Below are 18008 nucleotides of genomic sequence, written 5' to 3'. Positions count from 1 at the left end.
AATGAAATGAAAATCGCTTATTGTCACGAGTAGGCTTCAATGAAGTTACTGTGAAAAGCCCCTAGTCGCCACATTCCGGCGCCTGTCCGGGGAGGCTGGTACGGGAATCGAACCGTGCTGCTGGCCTGCTTGGTCTGCTTTAAAAGCCAGCGATTTAGCCGAGTGAGCTTTATGGAGGGGGAAGGGGGTGCATGGCAGTTTGTGAGGCCGAGGGTGAAGGAATTTTCATATTTCTCCCATGTTCACCGGGTGTACTCCCAGATTGACTTTTTTGTGGTGGACAGGGTGTTGTTGGCAGGGATGGTTGTCTCGGAATATTCGCCGATCTGGTCTCTGACCACGCGCTGCACTGGGTGGATTTGCAAGTGGTCCAGAGTGGAGGGCCCAGCGCCTGCAGAGGAGGCTGGCTGTGTGGTTGCTGGTGAACGAGGAGGTGTGCGAGCGGGTGAGGGCCACTGTCCGGGAGCTCAATGGCATGGGGAGGTCATGGCCCCTTTGCTATAGGAGGGACTCAAGGTGGTGGTTCGGGGGAGTTTATTTAAATTTGAGCACATAGGGAGAAGGTGGAGTGGGCGGAGATGGTCAGGCTGGTAGATGAGATCCTGAGGGTGGACAGGAGGTATTCGGAGTCCCCTGAGGCAGGGCTGTTGAAGGAGAGGCAGGGGCTCCAGATGGAGTTCGGATTGGTGTCCACAGGGAAGGCAGTGGGACAACAACAGAGGGGCAGTATATGAGTACGGGGAGAAGGCGAGTAGGATGCTGGCCCACCAGTTGAGGAAGCAGGAGGCAGCGAGGGAGATTGGCAGAATAAAGGGCGAGACAAGAAGAATGGTGTTGGACCCAGTGGGGGAGAATGGGGTGTTGGAGGCTTTCCACAGAAGGAGATTGTATGAGTCGGAGAACCCAGTGGGGATATCTTTGATATTGAAAAGGACAAGGATCTGGAGCCATGTGGATCGTACCCCTGATATTGTTATTGAATGTAGACGCCAAGTTGCTGCTGAAAGTGTAGGCTTAGCGAATTGAGGACTGTGTCCCGGAGGTGATAGGCGAAGACCAAACGGGGTTTGTGAAAGAAAGACGGTTGTCGGCAAATGTGAGGAAACCTGCTTAACATAATTATGATGCTTTCGGAGGGGTAGGAGGTGGAGGTGGCAGTGGCGATGGACGTGGAGAAGGCTTTTGACCGGGTAGAATGGGAATATCTGTGGGAGGTGCTAGGACGGTTTGGGTACGGGCAGGGGTTTGTGGACTGGGTCCGGTTGCTGTACAAGGCACCGGTCGCAAGTGTGCAGATGAACCAAGTGAGTTCAGGATATTTCGGGCAGCATCGTGGGATGAGGCAGGGGTGCCCGCTTTCCCCATTGCTTTTGCCTTGGCTTGAGACCCATTGGCAATGGCGCTTAGAGCTTCAAGGGATTGGAACGGGATTGTGCTGGGCGGGGGGGGGGGGGGGGGGGGGGGGGGGGCATCGAGGACAGGGTTTCCCTGCACACAGACAACTGTTATATATTTCAGACCCAGTGGGGCGTTATGGGGACTTTGGAGGACTATGGCCGGTTCTCTGGGTACAAGTTGATAATAATAATCTTTATTGTCACAAGTAGCTTACATTAACACAGCAATGAAGTTACTGTGAAAATTCCTTAGTCGCCACATTCCGGCACCTGTTCAGGTACACAGAGGGAGAATTCAGAATATCCAATTCACCTAACAGCACGTCTTTCGGGACTTGTGGGAGGAAACTGGAGCACCCGGAGGAAGCCCACGCAGACTCGGGGAGAAAGTGCAGACTCCACACAGTCAGTGACCCAAGCTGGAAATCGAACCTGGGACCCTGGCATTGTGGAGTAACAGTGCTAACCACTGTACTGTGAACATGGGAACAAGTGAGGTGTTCCCGATTGAGGCTAGAGGACAGGTTAGGGGAGTTGCCATTCAAAGTTGTGGGGGCGTGTTTTAGATATCTGGGCATCCAGGTGGCGCAAGATTGGGCACAGCTGCACAAGTTCAATTTGACTCAGTTGGTGGAGCTGATGAAGGGGGACTTCAAGAGGTGGCATGTGCTGCCACCGCCGTTGGTGGGATGGGTGCAGGCAATTAAGATGACGGTGCTGCCTAGGTTCCTGTACGTATTTCAGAACCTCCCGATCTTTGTCCTGAAGTTGTTCTTTAAAAAGGTAACGCACTGATCTCTGTGTTTGTATGGACGGGAATACCCTGCGGATCTAAAGGGCTTTTTTGGAACAGGGGCGAGGAAGTGGGGGGGGGGGGTTTGGCGTTTCCAATTGTAATGAACTACTACTGGGGGGTGACCATCGCCATGGTTACGAAATGGGTAGGGGGGGGTTGGGGGTTGGCAATGGTGCAGATGGAGGCAGGTTTTTTGTATGGGAATGAGCTTAAGGGCATTGTTAACAGTACCTCTGTCATTCTCGTCGGCCAGTTAGTCTTGAGGGTGTGGGGGCAGTGGGGGCAGTATTTGGGACTAGAGGGTGCCTCAGGGGAGGGAGGGGTGTTGAATACGAGGTTTCAGGGGTGATGGCAGGCAGGGATTGAGTGATTTGGTGACCTGTTTGTAGGGGACAGTATTGCAAAATTGGAGGACCTGGTTGAAGAGTATGAGCTGCCCAGGGCGAATGGTTTTAGGTACCTGCAGGTTCGGGATTTTGTGAAGAGAGGGTTGCCATCTTTTCCCGGGTTGCCGCCCTTGAGGTTGCAGGAGAAGGTGCTATCGAGGGGGGAGATAGAACATAGAACAGACAGCACAGAACAGGCCCTTCGGCCCTCGATGTTGTGCCGAGCCTTGTCCGAAACCAAGATCAAGCTATCCCACTCCCTGTCATTCTGGTGTGCTTCATGTGCCTATCCAATAACCGCTTGAAAGTTCCTAACGTGTCCGACTCCACTATCACAGTAGGCAGTCCATTCCACACCCTAACCACTCTCTGAGTAAAGAACCCACCTCGGACATCCCTCCTATATCTCCCACCCCGAACCTTATCATTATGCCCCCTCGTCACAGCTACATCCACCCGAGGAAATAGTCTCTGAACATCCACTCTACCCCCTCATCATCTTATAAACCTCTATTAAGTCGTCTCTCATCTTCTGCTCCAAAGAGAAAAGCCCTAGCTCCCTCAACCTTTCCTCATAGGACCTATCCTCCACACCAGACAGCATCCTGGTAAATCTTCTTTGCACCCTTTCCAATGCTTCCACATCCTTCCAATTGTGAGGTGACCAGAACTGCACAATATTCCAAATGTGGTCTCACCAGGGTCCTGTACAGTTGCAGCATAACCAAACGGCTCTTAAACTCAAGCCCCCTGTTAATAAAAGCTAACACGCTTTAGGCCTTCTTCACGGCTCTAACCACTTTTTTTTTTTTAAATTTAGATTACCCAATTATTTTTTCTATTAAGGGGCAATTTAGAGTGTCCAATCCACCTACTCTGCACATTTTTGGGTTGTGGGGGCGAAACCCACGCAGACACGGGGAGAATGTGCAAACTCCACACGGACCGTGACCCAGAGCCGGGATCGAACCTGGGACCTCAGCGCCGTGAGGCGGTTATGCTAACCACTAGGCCACCGTGCTGCCGACGGCTCTAACCACTTGAGTGGCAACCTTCAGAGACCTGTGGACATGAACCCCAAGATCTCTCTGTTCCTCCACATTCCTCACAACCCTGCCGTTGACCCTGTAATCCGCATTCAAATTTGTCCTACCAAAATGAATCACCTCGCACTTATCAGGGTTAAACTCCATCTGTCATTTTTCGGCCCAGCTCTGCATCCTATCAATGTCTCTTTGCAGCCTACAACAGCCCTCCACCTTATCCACTACTCCACCAATCTTGGTGTCATCAGCAAATTTACTGACCCACCCTTAATTTCATTTCCCTCCTCCAAGTCATTGATAAAAGTAGCAGAGGATCCAGCACTGATCTCTGTGGTACACCGCTGGTAACTGGTCTCCAGTCTGAAAATTTTCCATCCCTCTGTCTTCTATGTGATAGTCAGTTACTTATCCAATTGGCCAAATTTCCCTCTATCCCACACCTCCTTACTTTCTTCATGAGCCGACCATGGTGAACCTTATCAAACTCCTTACTAAAATCCATGTATACGACATCAACTGCTCTACCTTCATCTACACACTTTGTTACCTCCTCAAAGAATTCAATCAAATTTGTGAGGCAAACTTACCCTTCACAAAACCGTGTTGACTATCCCGGATTAAGCTGCATCTTTCCAAATCATCATAAATCCTAACCTTCAGGATCTTTTCCATTAACTTACCAACCAGCGAAGTAAGACTAACCGGCCTATAATTACCAGGGTCACTCCTATTCCCTTTCTTGAACAGAGGAACAACATTCGCCACTCTCCAGTCCTCTGGCACTATCCCCGTAGACAGTGAAGACCCAAAGATCAAAGCCAAAGGCTCTGCAATCTCATCCCTTGCCTCCCAAAGAATCCTAGGATATATCGTATCTGGCCCAGGGGACTTGTTGACCCAAAGGTTTTTCAAAATTGCTAATACATCCTTCCTCAGAACATCTACCTCCTCCAGCCTACCCACCTGTATCACACTCTTATTCTCAAAAACATAGCCCCTCTCCTTGGTGAACACTGAAGAAAAGTATTCATTCAACACCTCTCCTATTTCTTCTGACTCCCACAAGTCCCCACTACTGTCCTTGATTGGCCCTATCCTCACCCTAGTCATTCTTTTATTTCTCACATAAGAGTAAAAAGCCTTGGGGTTTTCCTTGATACGACCCACCAAGGACTTCTCATGTCCCCTCCTAGCTCCCCTGAGCCTTTTTTTTTAATAGCTCATTCCTTGCTACCTTGTAACCCCCAAGCGACCCAACTGAACCTTGTTTTCTCATCCTTACATACTTTTCCTTTTTCCTCTTGACAAGACATTCAACCTCTTTTGTGAACCATGGTTCCCTCACACGGCCATTTCCTCCCTGCCTGACAGGGTGACAGGGACATACCTTTTATTTTTCTTTTTTTTAAAAATTTAGTGTACCAAATTCATTTTTTCCAATTATGGGGCAATTTAGCATGGCCAATTCACTTACATTGCACATCTTTGGGTTGTGGGGGCAAAACCCACGCAAACACAGGGAGAATGTGCAAACTCCACACGGACAGTGAACCAGAGCTGGGAGAGAACCTGGGACCTCGGCGCCGTGAGGCAACAGGGCTAACCCACTGCGCCACCATGCTGCCCTGACAGGGACATACCTATTAAGGACACTCAGTATTTGTTCCTTGAACAAGCTCCACTTTTCATTTGTGCCTTTCCCTGACAGTTTCTGCTCCCATCTTATGCTCCCTAATTCTTGCCTAATCGCATCATAATTACCCTTCTCCCAATTATAAACCTTGCCCTGCCGTATGGCCCTATCCCTCTCCATTGCAATAGATAAAGACACCGAATTGTGGTCACTATCTCCAAAGTGCTCTCCCACAAACAAATCTAACACTTGGCCCGGTACATTACCCAGTACCAAATCCAATGTGGCTCCACATCTTGTCGGCCTATCCACATATTGTGTCAGGAAACCTTCCTGCACACACTGTACAAAAACTGCCCCATCCGAATTGTTCGACCTATTGAGGTTCCAATCAATATTTGGAAAGTTAAAGTCACCCATGACAACTAACCTGAGACCTCCACACCTATCCATAATCTGTTTTGCAACTTCTTCCTCCACATCTCTATTACTATTTGGGGGACAATAAAAAACTCCTAACAACGTGACCGCTCCTTTCCTATTTCTAACTTCAGCCCATATTACCTCAGTAGACAGATCCCCCTCGGACTGCCTTTCTGCAGCCGTCAAACTATCCTTGATTAACAATGCTACTCCTCCACCTCTTTTACCACCTTCCCTACTCTTACTGAAACATCTATACCCCAGAACTGCCTACAACCATTCCTGTCCCTGTTCTAACCATGTCTCCGTAATGGCCACAACATCGTAGTCCCAAGTACCAATCCATACTCCAAGTTCACCTACCTTATTCCAGATGCTCCTTGCATTGAAGTAGACACACTTCAACCCACCTTTCTGTCTGCCGGTACATTCCTGCAATCTTGATACCCTCCTCAGTACCTCACTACTGTCAACACTGGCTTCTGGACTACAGCTCGTTTTCCCAGCCCCCTGACAAATTAGTTTAACCCCCCCCGGAAGAGCTGTAGCAAATTTCCCTCCCAGGATATTGGTGCCCCTCTGGTTCAGGTGCAAACCGTCCTGTCTGTACAGGTGCCACCTTCCTTTAGAATGTGCTCCAATTATCCACGTATCTGAAACCCTCCCTCCTACACCATCCATGCAGCCACGTGTTTATCTGCACTCTCTCCCTGTTCCTCAAATCGCTAGCACGTGGCACCGCCAACAAACCAGAGATGACAACATGGTTCGTTCTGGCTCTCAGCTTCCACCCTAGCTCCCTAAATTCCTGTTTTAAAACCCCGTCCCTTTTCTTACCTCTGTCATTGGTGCCAATGTGTACCACGACTTGTGACTGTTCCCCCTCCCCCTTAAGGATTCTGAAAACACGGTCCGAGACGTCACGGACCCTGGCACGCGGGAGGCAACATACCATCCGTGAGTCTCTTTAGTTGCCACAGAACCATCTATCTGTCCCTCTAACTATCGAGTCCCCAATAACTATTGCTCTCCTGCTCTCCCTCCTTCCCTTCTGAGCCACAGGGACGGACTCAGTGCTGGAAATCTGTTCACCGTGGCTTACCCCTGGTAGGTCGTTCCCCCCTCCCGATAGGGGAGGGGAAGATGTCTGAGGTCTACAAGGAGCTGATACATTGGGAGGGGGCCCATGGGGGGGGCTATAAAGAGGACGTGGGAGCAGGAGCTGGGAGGGGAGGTGAAGGCTGGGACGTGGACGTAGGCCCTGTGGAGGGTGAATGCATCCTCATCGACTGCAAGACTAATCCAGTTTAATGTACTTCATAGGGCACATATGCTGGTAGCGCGGATGAGTAGGTTTTTTGAGGGTGTAGAGAATAGGTGTGGGTGGTGCGCGGGGAGGCCCGCGAATCACATCCACATGTTCTGGGCATGTCAGAAGCGAAAGGGGTTCTGGTAGGGGTTTGTGGATGTAATATCCGAGGTGTTGGGGATGAAGGTGGCCCTGAGGCCAGAGGTAGCAATATTTGGGTGTCGGAAGATTCGGGAGTCCAGGGGGGCGAGAGAGGCCAACATTTTGGCCTTTGCCTCCTTGATAGCCCGGAGACGGATCTTAATTGGATGGAGGGACTTAGGGCCACCGAAATTGGGGGGGGGGGGGGGGGGGGGGGGGTATGGGAGTGACCTGGCAGAATTGCTGAGGCTGGAGAAAGTCAAGTTAGTCCTGAAGGGGTCAGTTGATGGGTTCACTCGGAGGTGGAAGCCGTTCATTGACTTTTTTAACGAGGATCAGCAAAAGCGGGGGGATGGGGCGGGGAAGAGGGTTAAAATGGGGAATGCAGGACATGAAGAGGGGGCAGGAGTGAGGAGCAGTTAGTGGGTGTTGGTTATTTAGAATGTTGTGAAATGTTGCCACTGTTTCAGTTTGAATTTTATGAAAATGCCGGAATAAAATATATATTTTAAAAATGTAGACTGCGCTCGGCAATATACCATTCACCTATCATGTTTGCAAAGTTTCCAGGTACCACAGAAATCTCCGCACAGTGACCCAGAGCCAGGATCAAACCTGGGACCTCGGCGCCGTGAGGCAACAAAGCTAACCCACTGTGCCACCGTGCTGCCCTACACTCCATAAACTTGAACTCATCTGAAACTTTGCTGCCAATTCCCTAACTCGCACCAACTCTGTTCTCCAATCACCTCGAAGCTCGGTGGACCACATTGGCTCCGGGTCAGACAACATCTCAAATTTTAATTTCTCATGTTTAAACCATCCATGATTTCATCCCACCTCATCCCTGTCACCTACTCTAGTCCGACAGCCTTAAGAAAACTCTCCATACCTCAACTTTTAAAAAATAAATTCAGAGCACCCAATTCATTTTTTCCAATTAAGGGACAATTTAGCATGGCCAAGCCACCGACCCTGCACATCTTTGGGTTGTGGGGGCAAAACCCACACAGACACGGGGAGAATGTGTAAACTCCACACGGACAGTGACCCAGAGCCGGGATCGAACCTGGGACTTTGGTGCCGTGAGGCAGCAGTGCTAACCATTGATCCACCGTGCTGCCCTTTCCATCCCTCAACCTTTGGCTTCTAGACAGCACGGTAGCACAGTGGTTAGCACTCTGGCTTCACAGCGCCAGGGTCCCAGGCCGATTCCTGGCTTGTGTCACTCTCTATGCGAAGTCTGCACGTTCTCCTCGTGTCTACGTGGGTTTCCTCCGGGTGCTCCGGTTTCCTCCCACAAGTGCGGAAAGACGTGCTGTTAGGTGAATTGGACATTCTGAATTCTCCCTCTGTGTACCTGAACAGGCGCGGGAATGTGGCGACTCGGGGATTTTCACAGTAACTACATTGCAATGTAAGCCTACTTGTGACAATAAAGGTTATTATTATTACTAATGCATCACCGATTTTCTTTGACCCACCAATGACAATATTTTTAACTGTCCAGACACTTTACTCTGTAATACCCTTGCTAAAGCCCTCCACCTCTATACATCTTTATGTACATAAGTTCATACGATATAGGAGCAGCATGGTGGCGCAGTGGTAGCACTGCTGTCTCACAGCACCGAGGTCCCAGGTTCGATCCCGACTCTTGGTCACTGTCCGTTCTCCCCGTGTCTGCGTGGTTTAGCTCCCACACCCAAAGATATGCAGGGTAGGTGGATTGGCCATGCTAAATTTCCCCTTAATTGGAAAAAATGAATTCGGTATTGTAAATTTTTAAAAAAGATATAGGAGCAGAATTAAGCCATTTGGCCCATCGAATCTGCTCCACCATTTGATCATGGCTGATTTTATCCTGGCCTGAACTCCACCGTCCTGCCCATTCTCCATAACCCTTCGATCCCTTACCAATCAAAAATCTGTCTAACTCCTCCTTAAATTTACTCACTGGCGCAGTTTCTTGGCGCTAGGGTCAAGGATGTCTCGGAGCGGGTACAGGACATTCTGGAGGGGGAGTGTGAAGAGCCAGTGTTTGTGGTACACATCGGTACAAACAACATAGGTAAAAAAGGGATGAGGTCCTAAAGGCAGAATACAGAGAGCTAGGAAGGAAGTTAAGAAATCGGACCTCAAAGGTAGCGATCTCAGAATTACTACCGGTGCCACGTGCTAGTCAGAGTAGAAATGACAGGATATATAGGATGAATACGTGGCTGAAAGGATGGTGTCAGGGGGAGGGTTTCAGATTCCTGGGTCATTGGGACTGGTTCTGGGGGAGGTGGGACCTATACAAACTGGACAGGTTACACCTGGGCAGGACTGGAACTGATATCCTAGGGGGGCTATTTGCTAGAGCAGTTGGGCAGAGTTTAAACTAAAATGCCAGGGGGATGGGAACCTACGCAAGGAGTCAGAGAAAGAGGGAACAAGGACAAAATAAAAGGTCGAAAAGCGAACAAGAAAAGTGATAGGTGGAGAAACCAAAGGCAAAATTCAAACAGGGCAGTAGCGAAAAATATTGGGAGCAAGATAAACATTGTGAAAAATGCAAACTTAAAGGCTCTGTGCCTTAATGCACGGAGCATTTGTAATAAACTGGATGAACTAATGGCGCAGATAGATATAAATGGGTCTGACATAATTGGGATTACGGTGACATGGCACCAGGGTGAACAGAGATGGGAACTGAATGTCCCAGGGTTCTCAGTATTTAGGAAAGACAGGCATAAAAGAAAAGGTGGTGGTGTGACTCTGCTGATTAAAGAGGAAATTAACACAATAGTGAGAAAGGATATCAGCTCCGACAATGTGGAATCTGTATGGGTAGAGTTGAGAAATACCAAGGGGCAAAAAACATTAGTGGGTGTCATATATAGATCCCCAAACTGCAGTGGTGAGGTTGGGGATGGCATTAAACAAGAAATTAGAGATGCATGTAAGAAGAGAATATCGGTGATCATGGGTGATTTTAATTTTCACATAGATTGGGCAAATCAAATTAGCCACAGTGCAGTAGAGGAGAAATTCCTGGAGTGTTGGTTTTCTTTTTATAAATTTAGAATACCCAATTATTTTTTTTCCCCAATTAAGGGGTTGTTTAGCACAGGGCTAATTCGCTGGCTTTGAAAGCAGACCAAGGCAGGCCAGCAGCACGGTTCCCGTAACAGCTTCCCCGAACAGGTGCCGGAATGTGGTGACTAGGGGCTTTTCACAGTAACTTCATTTGAAGCCTACTTGTGACAATAAGCTATTTTCATTTCATTTTTTCATTTTCATTTCATTTCTATTTAGCATGGCCAATCCACCTAACTTGCACATCTTTGGGTTGTGGGGGTGAAACCCACGCAGACATGGGGAGAATATGCAAACTCCACACGGACAGTGACCCAGGGCTGGGATTCGAACCTGGGTCCTCAGCGCCGCAGTCCCAGTGCAAACCACTGCGCCACATGCCACCCTTCGGGATGGTTTTCTTGACTAATATGTGGAGGAACCAACTAGAGAGCAGGCCATTTTGGACTGGGTACTGTGTAATGAGAAATGGAATCATTGCCAATCTGGCGGTAGGAGACCCCTTGGGGATGAACGACCATAACATGATAAAATTTTTTATCAAGATGGAGAGTGAAGTAACTGATTCAGAGACTAGGGTGCTGAATTTTAATAAAGGGAACTATGAAGATATGAGGCATGAGTTGGCATTGATAGATTGGGGAGAGTTACTTAAAGGGATGACAGTGGATAGACAATGTCAAACAATCAACAAACGCATGGGGGAACTACAGCAACTGTTCATTCCTGTCTGGCACAAAAGCAAAGGGAGTAAGAGGGCCAATCCATGGCTTACAAATGAAATTAGAAATAGTATCCGATCTAAAGAAGAAGCATACAGATTGGCCAAGAAAAATAATAGGTCTGAGGATTGGGAGCAGTTTAGAATTCAGCAAAGAAGGACAGCATGGAGCAGCACGGTAGCACAAGTGGATAGCACTGTGGCTTCACAGCACCAGGGTCCCAGTTTTGATTCCCCGCTGGGTCACTGTCTGTGTGGAGTTTGCACCTTCTCCCTGTGTCTGCGTGGGTTTCCTCCGGGTGCTCTGGTTTCCTCCCACAGCCCAAAGATGTGCAGGTTAGGTGGATTGGCCATGATAAATTGCCCTTAGTGACCAAAAAGGTTAGGAGGGGTTATTGGGTTACGGGGATAGGTTGGAAGTGAGGGCGTAAGTGGGTTGGTGCAGACTCGATGGGCCGAATGGCCTTCTGCACTGTATGTTCTATGTTCCATGTTCTCAAGGGATTGATACGGTGGCACAGTGGTTAGCATTGCTGCCTCACGGTGCCGAGGTTCCAGGTTCGATCTCGGCTCTGGGTCACTGTCCGTGTGGAGTTTGCACGTTCTCCGCGTGTTTGCGTAGGTTTTGTCTCCACAACCCAAAGATGTACAGGGTTGTGGGCGGGTTGGCCACGTTAAATTGCCCCTTAATTGGAAAAAAATGAATTGGGTACTCTAAATTTATTTTTAAAAAGGGGAAAGTACAGTACGAAAGGAAGCTTGCAGGGAACATAGAGACTGACACTGAGAGTTTCTATAGATATATGAAGAGAAAGAGATCAGTAAAGAGAAATGTAGGCCCCCTACAGACAGAAGCAGGGGAATGCATAATAAGGGACAAAGAAATGGCTGAGCAATTAAATACATACTTTGGTTCTGTCTTCACAAATTAGGACACAAATCAGATACCAGAAATGTTGGAGAATGAAAGTTTTAGTGAGAGGGATTTTCATAGAATTTACAGTGCAGAAGGAGGCCATTCGGCCCATCGAGTCTGCACCGGCTCTTGGAAAGAGCACCCTACCCAAGGTCAACACCTCCATCCTATCGCCATAACCCAGTAACCCCACCCAACACTAAGGGCAATTTATCATGGCCAATCCACCTAACCTGCACATCTTTGGACTGTGGGAGGAAACCGGAGCACCCGGAGGAAACCCACGCACACACGGGGAGGATGTGCAGACTCCGCACAGACAGTGACCCAAGCCGGAATCGAACCTGGGACCCTGGAGCTGTGAAGCCATTGTGCTATCCACAATGCTACCGTGCTGCCCTGAGGGAGATCAACATTTGGGGCGGCACGGTAGCATAGTGGTTAGCATAAATGCTTCACAGCTCCAGGGTCCCAGGTTCGGTTCCCGGCTGGGTCACTGTCTGTGCGGAGTCTGCACGTCCTCCCCGTGTGTGCGTGGGTTTCCTCCGGGTGCTCCGGTTTCCTCCCACAGTCCAAAGATGTGCGGGTTAGGTGGATTGGCCATGCTAAATTGCCCGTAGTGTCCTAAAAAGTAAGGTTAAGGGGGGGGGTTGTTGGGTTACGGGTATAGGGTGGATACGTGGGTTTGAGTAGGGTGATCATTGCTCGGCACAACATCGAGGGCCGAAGGGCCTGTTCTGTGCTGTACTGTTCTATTAGTATTAAAGAAATGGTGCTGGGAAAATTGATGGGATTGAATGTGAATAAATCCCCAGGGCCTGAGAATCTGCATCCCAGAGTGCGTAAGGAGGTGGCTCTGGAAATAGTGGATTAATTGGTGGCCATCTTCCAGGATTTTATAGACTCTGGAACAGTCCCTGCAGATTGAAGGGTAGCTCACGTCACTCCAATATTCAAAAACGGAGGTAGAGAGAAAGCAGAGAATTATAGACCAGTCAGCCTAACATTGATAGTGGGGAAAATGCTTGAATCCATTATCAAACGCTTTATAGCGGAACATTTAGGAAACAGTGGCTGGATCAGTCAGAGTCAGCATAGATTTATGAAGGGAAAATCATGCTTGACAAATCTGTTGGAATTCTTTGAAGATGTAACCAGTACAGTTGACAAGGGGGAGCCAGTCGAGATGGTATATTTAGACTTACAGAAGTCCCGCATAAGAGATTATTGTGCAAAACTAAAACGCATGGGATTGGGGGAAATGTATTGTGGTGGATAGAAAACTGGTTGGCTGAGAGGAAACAAAGAGCAGGGATTAATGGGTCCTTTTCAAATTGGCAGGTAGTACTAGTGGGATACCTCAGGGATCGGTGCTGGGGCCCCAGCTAGTCACAATATATATTAATGATTTAGATGAGGGAACAAAATGTAACATCTCAAAGTTTGCAGATGAGACCAAGTTGGGTTGGAGGATAGGAGAGTGAACTGTGACGAGATGCAGGGATCCGACAGCATGATCTGGACAGGTTGGGCGAGTGGGCAAACCAATGGCAGATGCAGTATAATTTGGATAAGTGTGAGGTTTTTCACTTTGGAAGCAAAAACAGGAAGGCAGATTACTACCTGAATGGGTGTAAATTGGGAGAGGGGAGTGTGCAGTGGGACCTGGGTGTCCTGTGCACCAGTCGCTGAAGGTAAGCATGCAGGTGCAGCAGGCGGTATAAAAGGCTAATGATATGTTGGCCTTCATTGCAAGAGGTTTTGAATATAGAGGCAGGGATGTGTTGCTGCAATTGTACAATGCCTTGGTGAGGCCACATTTGGAGTATTGTGTGCAGTTTTGGTCTCCTTCTTTGAGGAAGGATGTTCTTGCTCTCGAGGAAGTGCAGCGAAGGTTTATCAGACTGATTCCAGGGATGGCGGGACCGTCATATGAGGAGAGATTGACTAGGTTGGGATTGTTCTCGCTGGAGTTCAGAAGAATGAGGGAGGGATCTCATTATAAAATTTTAACGGGACTAGATAGGGGAGATGCAGGGAACATGTTACCAATGATGGTGTGTCCAGAACCAGGGGTCACAGTCTGAGGATTCAGGGTAAACCATTTTGGACAGAGATGAGGAGACATGTCTTCACCCAAAGAGTGGTGAGCCTGTGGAATTCATTACCACGGAAAGTAGCTGATGCTAAAACATTGAATATATATTTAAGAGGCGGCTGGATATAGCACTTGGGGAGCATGGGAGCAAAGGCTATGGGGAGAAAGCAGGATTAGGCTATTGAGTTGGATGATCAGCCATGATCGTGATGAATGGCGGAGCAGGCTCAAAGGGCCAAAAGGCCTCCTCCAACTCCTATCATCTATGTATGTATCTACTGCACTCTGGGGTAGCGAATTCCACAGATTCACAACCCTATGGGAGAAGTAGTTTCTCCACAAATCTGTTTTTAATTTGGTACCTCTTATCCTCAGACTTGTTTTAGAATGCCCCACAAGAGGTAGCATCCGCTCCACGTCTATTTTATCCATATATTTTATCATCTTGTTTACCTCAATTTGATCTCCCTAATTTGATATCTTCTGAACTCTAGAGCGTATAGGCCTCAACTGTTCAACTCTCTTTATACGACAAACCTCTGAACTGCCTCCGGTGCCACTACACCTTTTTGCAGGAAAAATCGGGAGGGCCGTTGTGAACTCAGCCGAGTTTCACGACGGCCCTGGAGGCCGCTCCTCGCCCCCTATTCTCCCCTCCCGGCGGGGCTAGGAGCGGCGCTCTGTAACTCTCGGCCGCCGTGCGGCGCGCCGAGAGTGACGCGACGGCGGCGCCTATGTGACGTCAGCCGCGCATGCGCAGGTTGGCCGGCTCCAACCCGCGCATGCGTGGCTGACGTCACGACGGCTGACAGCTCAAACCCGCGATTGCGCGGTGGCCGTCTTCCCCTCAGCCGCCCCGCAAGACGTGGCGGCTTGATCTTGCGGGGCGGCGGAGGGGAAATAGTGCGTCCGATTGAGACGCCGGCCCGATGATGGGTGGGCACCGATCACGGGCCTGTCCCCTCCCGAGCACAGCCGTGGTGCTCATTCCCCACCAGGCCCCCTACAAGCCCCAAAATGGGCATCTCACGGCGATTTCACGACGGCAGCGACCAGGTGTGGTTGCCGCCGTCGTGAAACGGTCGCGAACAGCAGGCCGCTCGGCCCATCCGGGTCGGAGAATCGTCGGTCGCCGTGAAAAACGGCGAGCGCCGATTCTTCCGAGCGGGGGGTGGGAGAATCGCGGGGAGCGCCAGGCGGTTGTGAAATTAGTCAGGGGGCCCATCGCGCTTCTCCCACCCGGCGTGGGGAGCGGAGAATCATGCCCCTTGGTGTTACACTTTGTCTGATAACAATCCTGTGAAATATATTGAAATGTTTTACTACATGAAAGGTGTTATGTATGTCTGGGTCTGTATATGTGTATGTGCATAGTTGGAAGCCTATATATAGTTGTTGTTGTGACATATTGGGAATCCATCAAGTGAAAAAAAGTAAAAACAATGGGAAAATGTAACATTGATTCATTAGATGCTGGTGGATGATAAGTTACAATTACAAAAGAGAGACTTGAGAACTTAATCTTCTCAAGTCAGTGCTTCTTTTAACCAAAGTCAACAATGTTCAGGGTTAACTTCAAATCGAAACCCTAAAACTTAGACTCGCCCTGAATCTAAACCGAAACTTAGCTCCAGACCAAATCTAAATCTCACCCAAATTTGAAACTACAACCTTCCTCGAACCCTGATCTTAAATCTAACCCAATTTCTGAGCTTTGATCTTAGTCATGTTGCCGTTAGAAAGGTTAGCTGATTACCAATACTGAAACTGAGGAAAAGAAAGAAAATAAAGACTTGCGTTCAATGCACCCACTGATTTTAAAAAAACTATGTGTGCCCTTAAATTTTCTTTATGTGGCCAGTCACACACAGCAACTTGAAGCAGTCAGCTTGTGTGAGGCCCGAGTGGTTATATTTGGTTTGCTGCACTTGGCTATGTGGCTGTGGAGCTCAGAAGGAACATTCCCTGCATTTATATAGCACCTTTCACAACCACAGGATGTCCTAAAGCACTTTACAGTCAATGTAACACTTTTAAAATGTAGTCACTGTTGTAATGTAGAAAATGCAGCAGTCAGTTTGTGCACAGAAATGTGATAATGACCAATCCATCTGTTTTTTCCTGATGTTGAATGAGGGATAACTAATGGGCAGGACATCAGGAAAAGCTTCCATGCTCGTCTTCAAAATAATGCTGTGGGGATATTAACATTCACCTGAGGCTGGCCCGGTGGCAGATTCTGCTGAGTTGGAGGCAGGCGACACCACCTAGTGCCGCCGCGTAGCTAGGTGACTCGATAAAGTTTTTGAGAAGGTCAAGTTCACTGTGAGGGGGACAATCGGCAGGTTCTATCGTAGATGGCGGCCGTTCATGTTCAACTTTAAGGATCTGATCCCTGTTAACTGTTGGGGGCAGCAGTTGGCTATGTTCTTTTGTTTTGGAAGAGTTGCTATAGTTGTTGTTAGGAGCTTTTTTCTATTGTTGACACAACTTTTATTGTTTTGATTTGTATAAAATGTTAAAAGTTTAATCAAAATACAGATATTTTTTAATTCACCTGAGAGGGCAGACAAGGCCTTGGTTTAATGTTTCCTCAGACGTAAAGCACCTTTGACATTGCGCACTCCACAGGAGTGCCAGCTTTAATTTATGTGCTGATATTCTGGAGTGGACTATGAACCCACAATATTCTGACTCACATTACCCATTGAACCATGGCTGACACAAATGCGGAAAAAGCCAGCTCAAAGAAAGATATTGATGGAAACGAAACAACGTGTAATGATGTCCTTGTGTTTTGTCTGGTGATCCTGTCCGCAAGTGGTGTACAGGGATATTATGGGACATACTTATGGCATCTAGACATTCTTTGAGTTGCCTTTTCCCTCACATTTGAATCAACAATCAATTAATCCCATCAGTGCACACCGGAAAATATAGTTACTATTATGTGTGTTTTGGGGGCAGCACGGTGGCACAGTGGTTAGCACTATGCCGAGGACCTGGGTTCGATCCCAGCCCCAGGTTACTGTCCGTGTGGAGTTTGCAGATTCTCCCTGTGTCTGCGTGGGTCTCACCCCCACAACCCAAAAAGATGTGCAGGGTAGGTGGATTGGCTACGCTAAATTTCCCCTTAATTACAGAGAACATACAGTGCAGAAGGAGGCCATTCAGCCCATCGAGTCTGCACCGACCAACTTAAGCAATCACTTCCGCCCTATCCCCGCAACCCAACAGCCCCTCCCAACCTTTTTGGTCACTAAGGGCAATTTATCATGGCCAATCCACCTAACCTGCACGTCTTTGGACTGTGGGATGAAACCGGAGCACCCGGAGAAAACCTACGCAGACACCGGGAGAACGTGCAGACTCCGTACAGTGACCCAGCAGGGAATTGAACCTGGGATCCTGGCGCTGTGAAGCCACAGTGCTATCCACTTGTGCTACTGTGCTGCCCTAAATTGGGTACTCTAAATTTATTTTAAAGGACTATTATGCATGTTTTGAATGCAAACCTAATGCCAGCAAGCTGCTTGATTGCAATGACCGTTGCAACTAAATTAAATCCAGACACACTTCCTGCAGGGGTACCTCAGGAGGGATAGATATTCTCTGTTTATTTATGTGTACAAGAGTATTTTCATCAGCTGAATGAATTGGCTTCAGTAGGTTTTCTGGTACAGACATGTCTACCACCAGTGATCTCCCTTGGTTCAATGGCAGCAGCAGGGATAGGCAGGGAAATTGGACAGGTTTCCCAGGCCTCACATTTCTGCCATCAATAATATGCCATATTAGTGTTATGGGAGCGGCGTTTTCAGAACCCCAATCTCTCCCTTTAATGTATTGTTGCTTTTGAAGCACACAGCTTGGTCTCCAGGTGTGGTATTACAATTATGGGCACGTGGGTTTTTAAACACAAAACAATGTTTATTCCATGAATTCAACTTAACCTTTTTAAATAAACATTGGATCCCTTAACACCCCTTACTTGAAAAATAACCCTGAAAATAATGCAACACTAAATAATCCCTCAAAATGTCCCTTCAAACCTCCAAAAG

At 48.3% G+C, this 18008-nt stretch overlaps 1 protein-coding gene across 2 annotated transcripts in view; it reads right to left on the bottom strand.

The window, feature by feature from the left end:
• zgc:110410 (uncharacterized protein LOC553618 homolog) overlaps positions 1 to 18008 on the bottom strand; it is a 62264-nt gene that overhangs the window by 31401 nt on the left and 12855 nt on the right. The window lies entirely within an intron of this gene.

Source organism: Scyliorhinus canicula, chromosome 5 (genome assembly GCF_902713615.1).
Source record: "Scyliorhinus canicula chromosome 5, sScyCan1.1, whole genome shotgun sequence".
Classification (NCBI taxonomy): domain Eukaryota; kingdom Metazoa; phylum Chordata; class Chondrichthyes; order Carcharhiniformes; family Scyliorhinidae; genus Scyliorhinus; species Scyliorhinus canicula.
The sequence above is the reverse complement of the archived record's forward strand: the minus strand, read 5'-3'. Positions and strand labels throughout refer to the sequence as shown.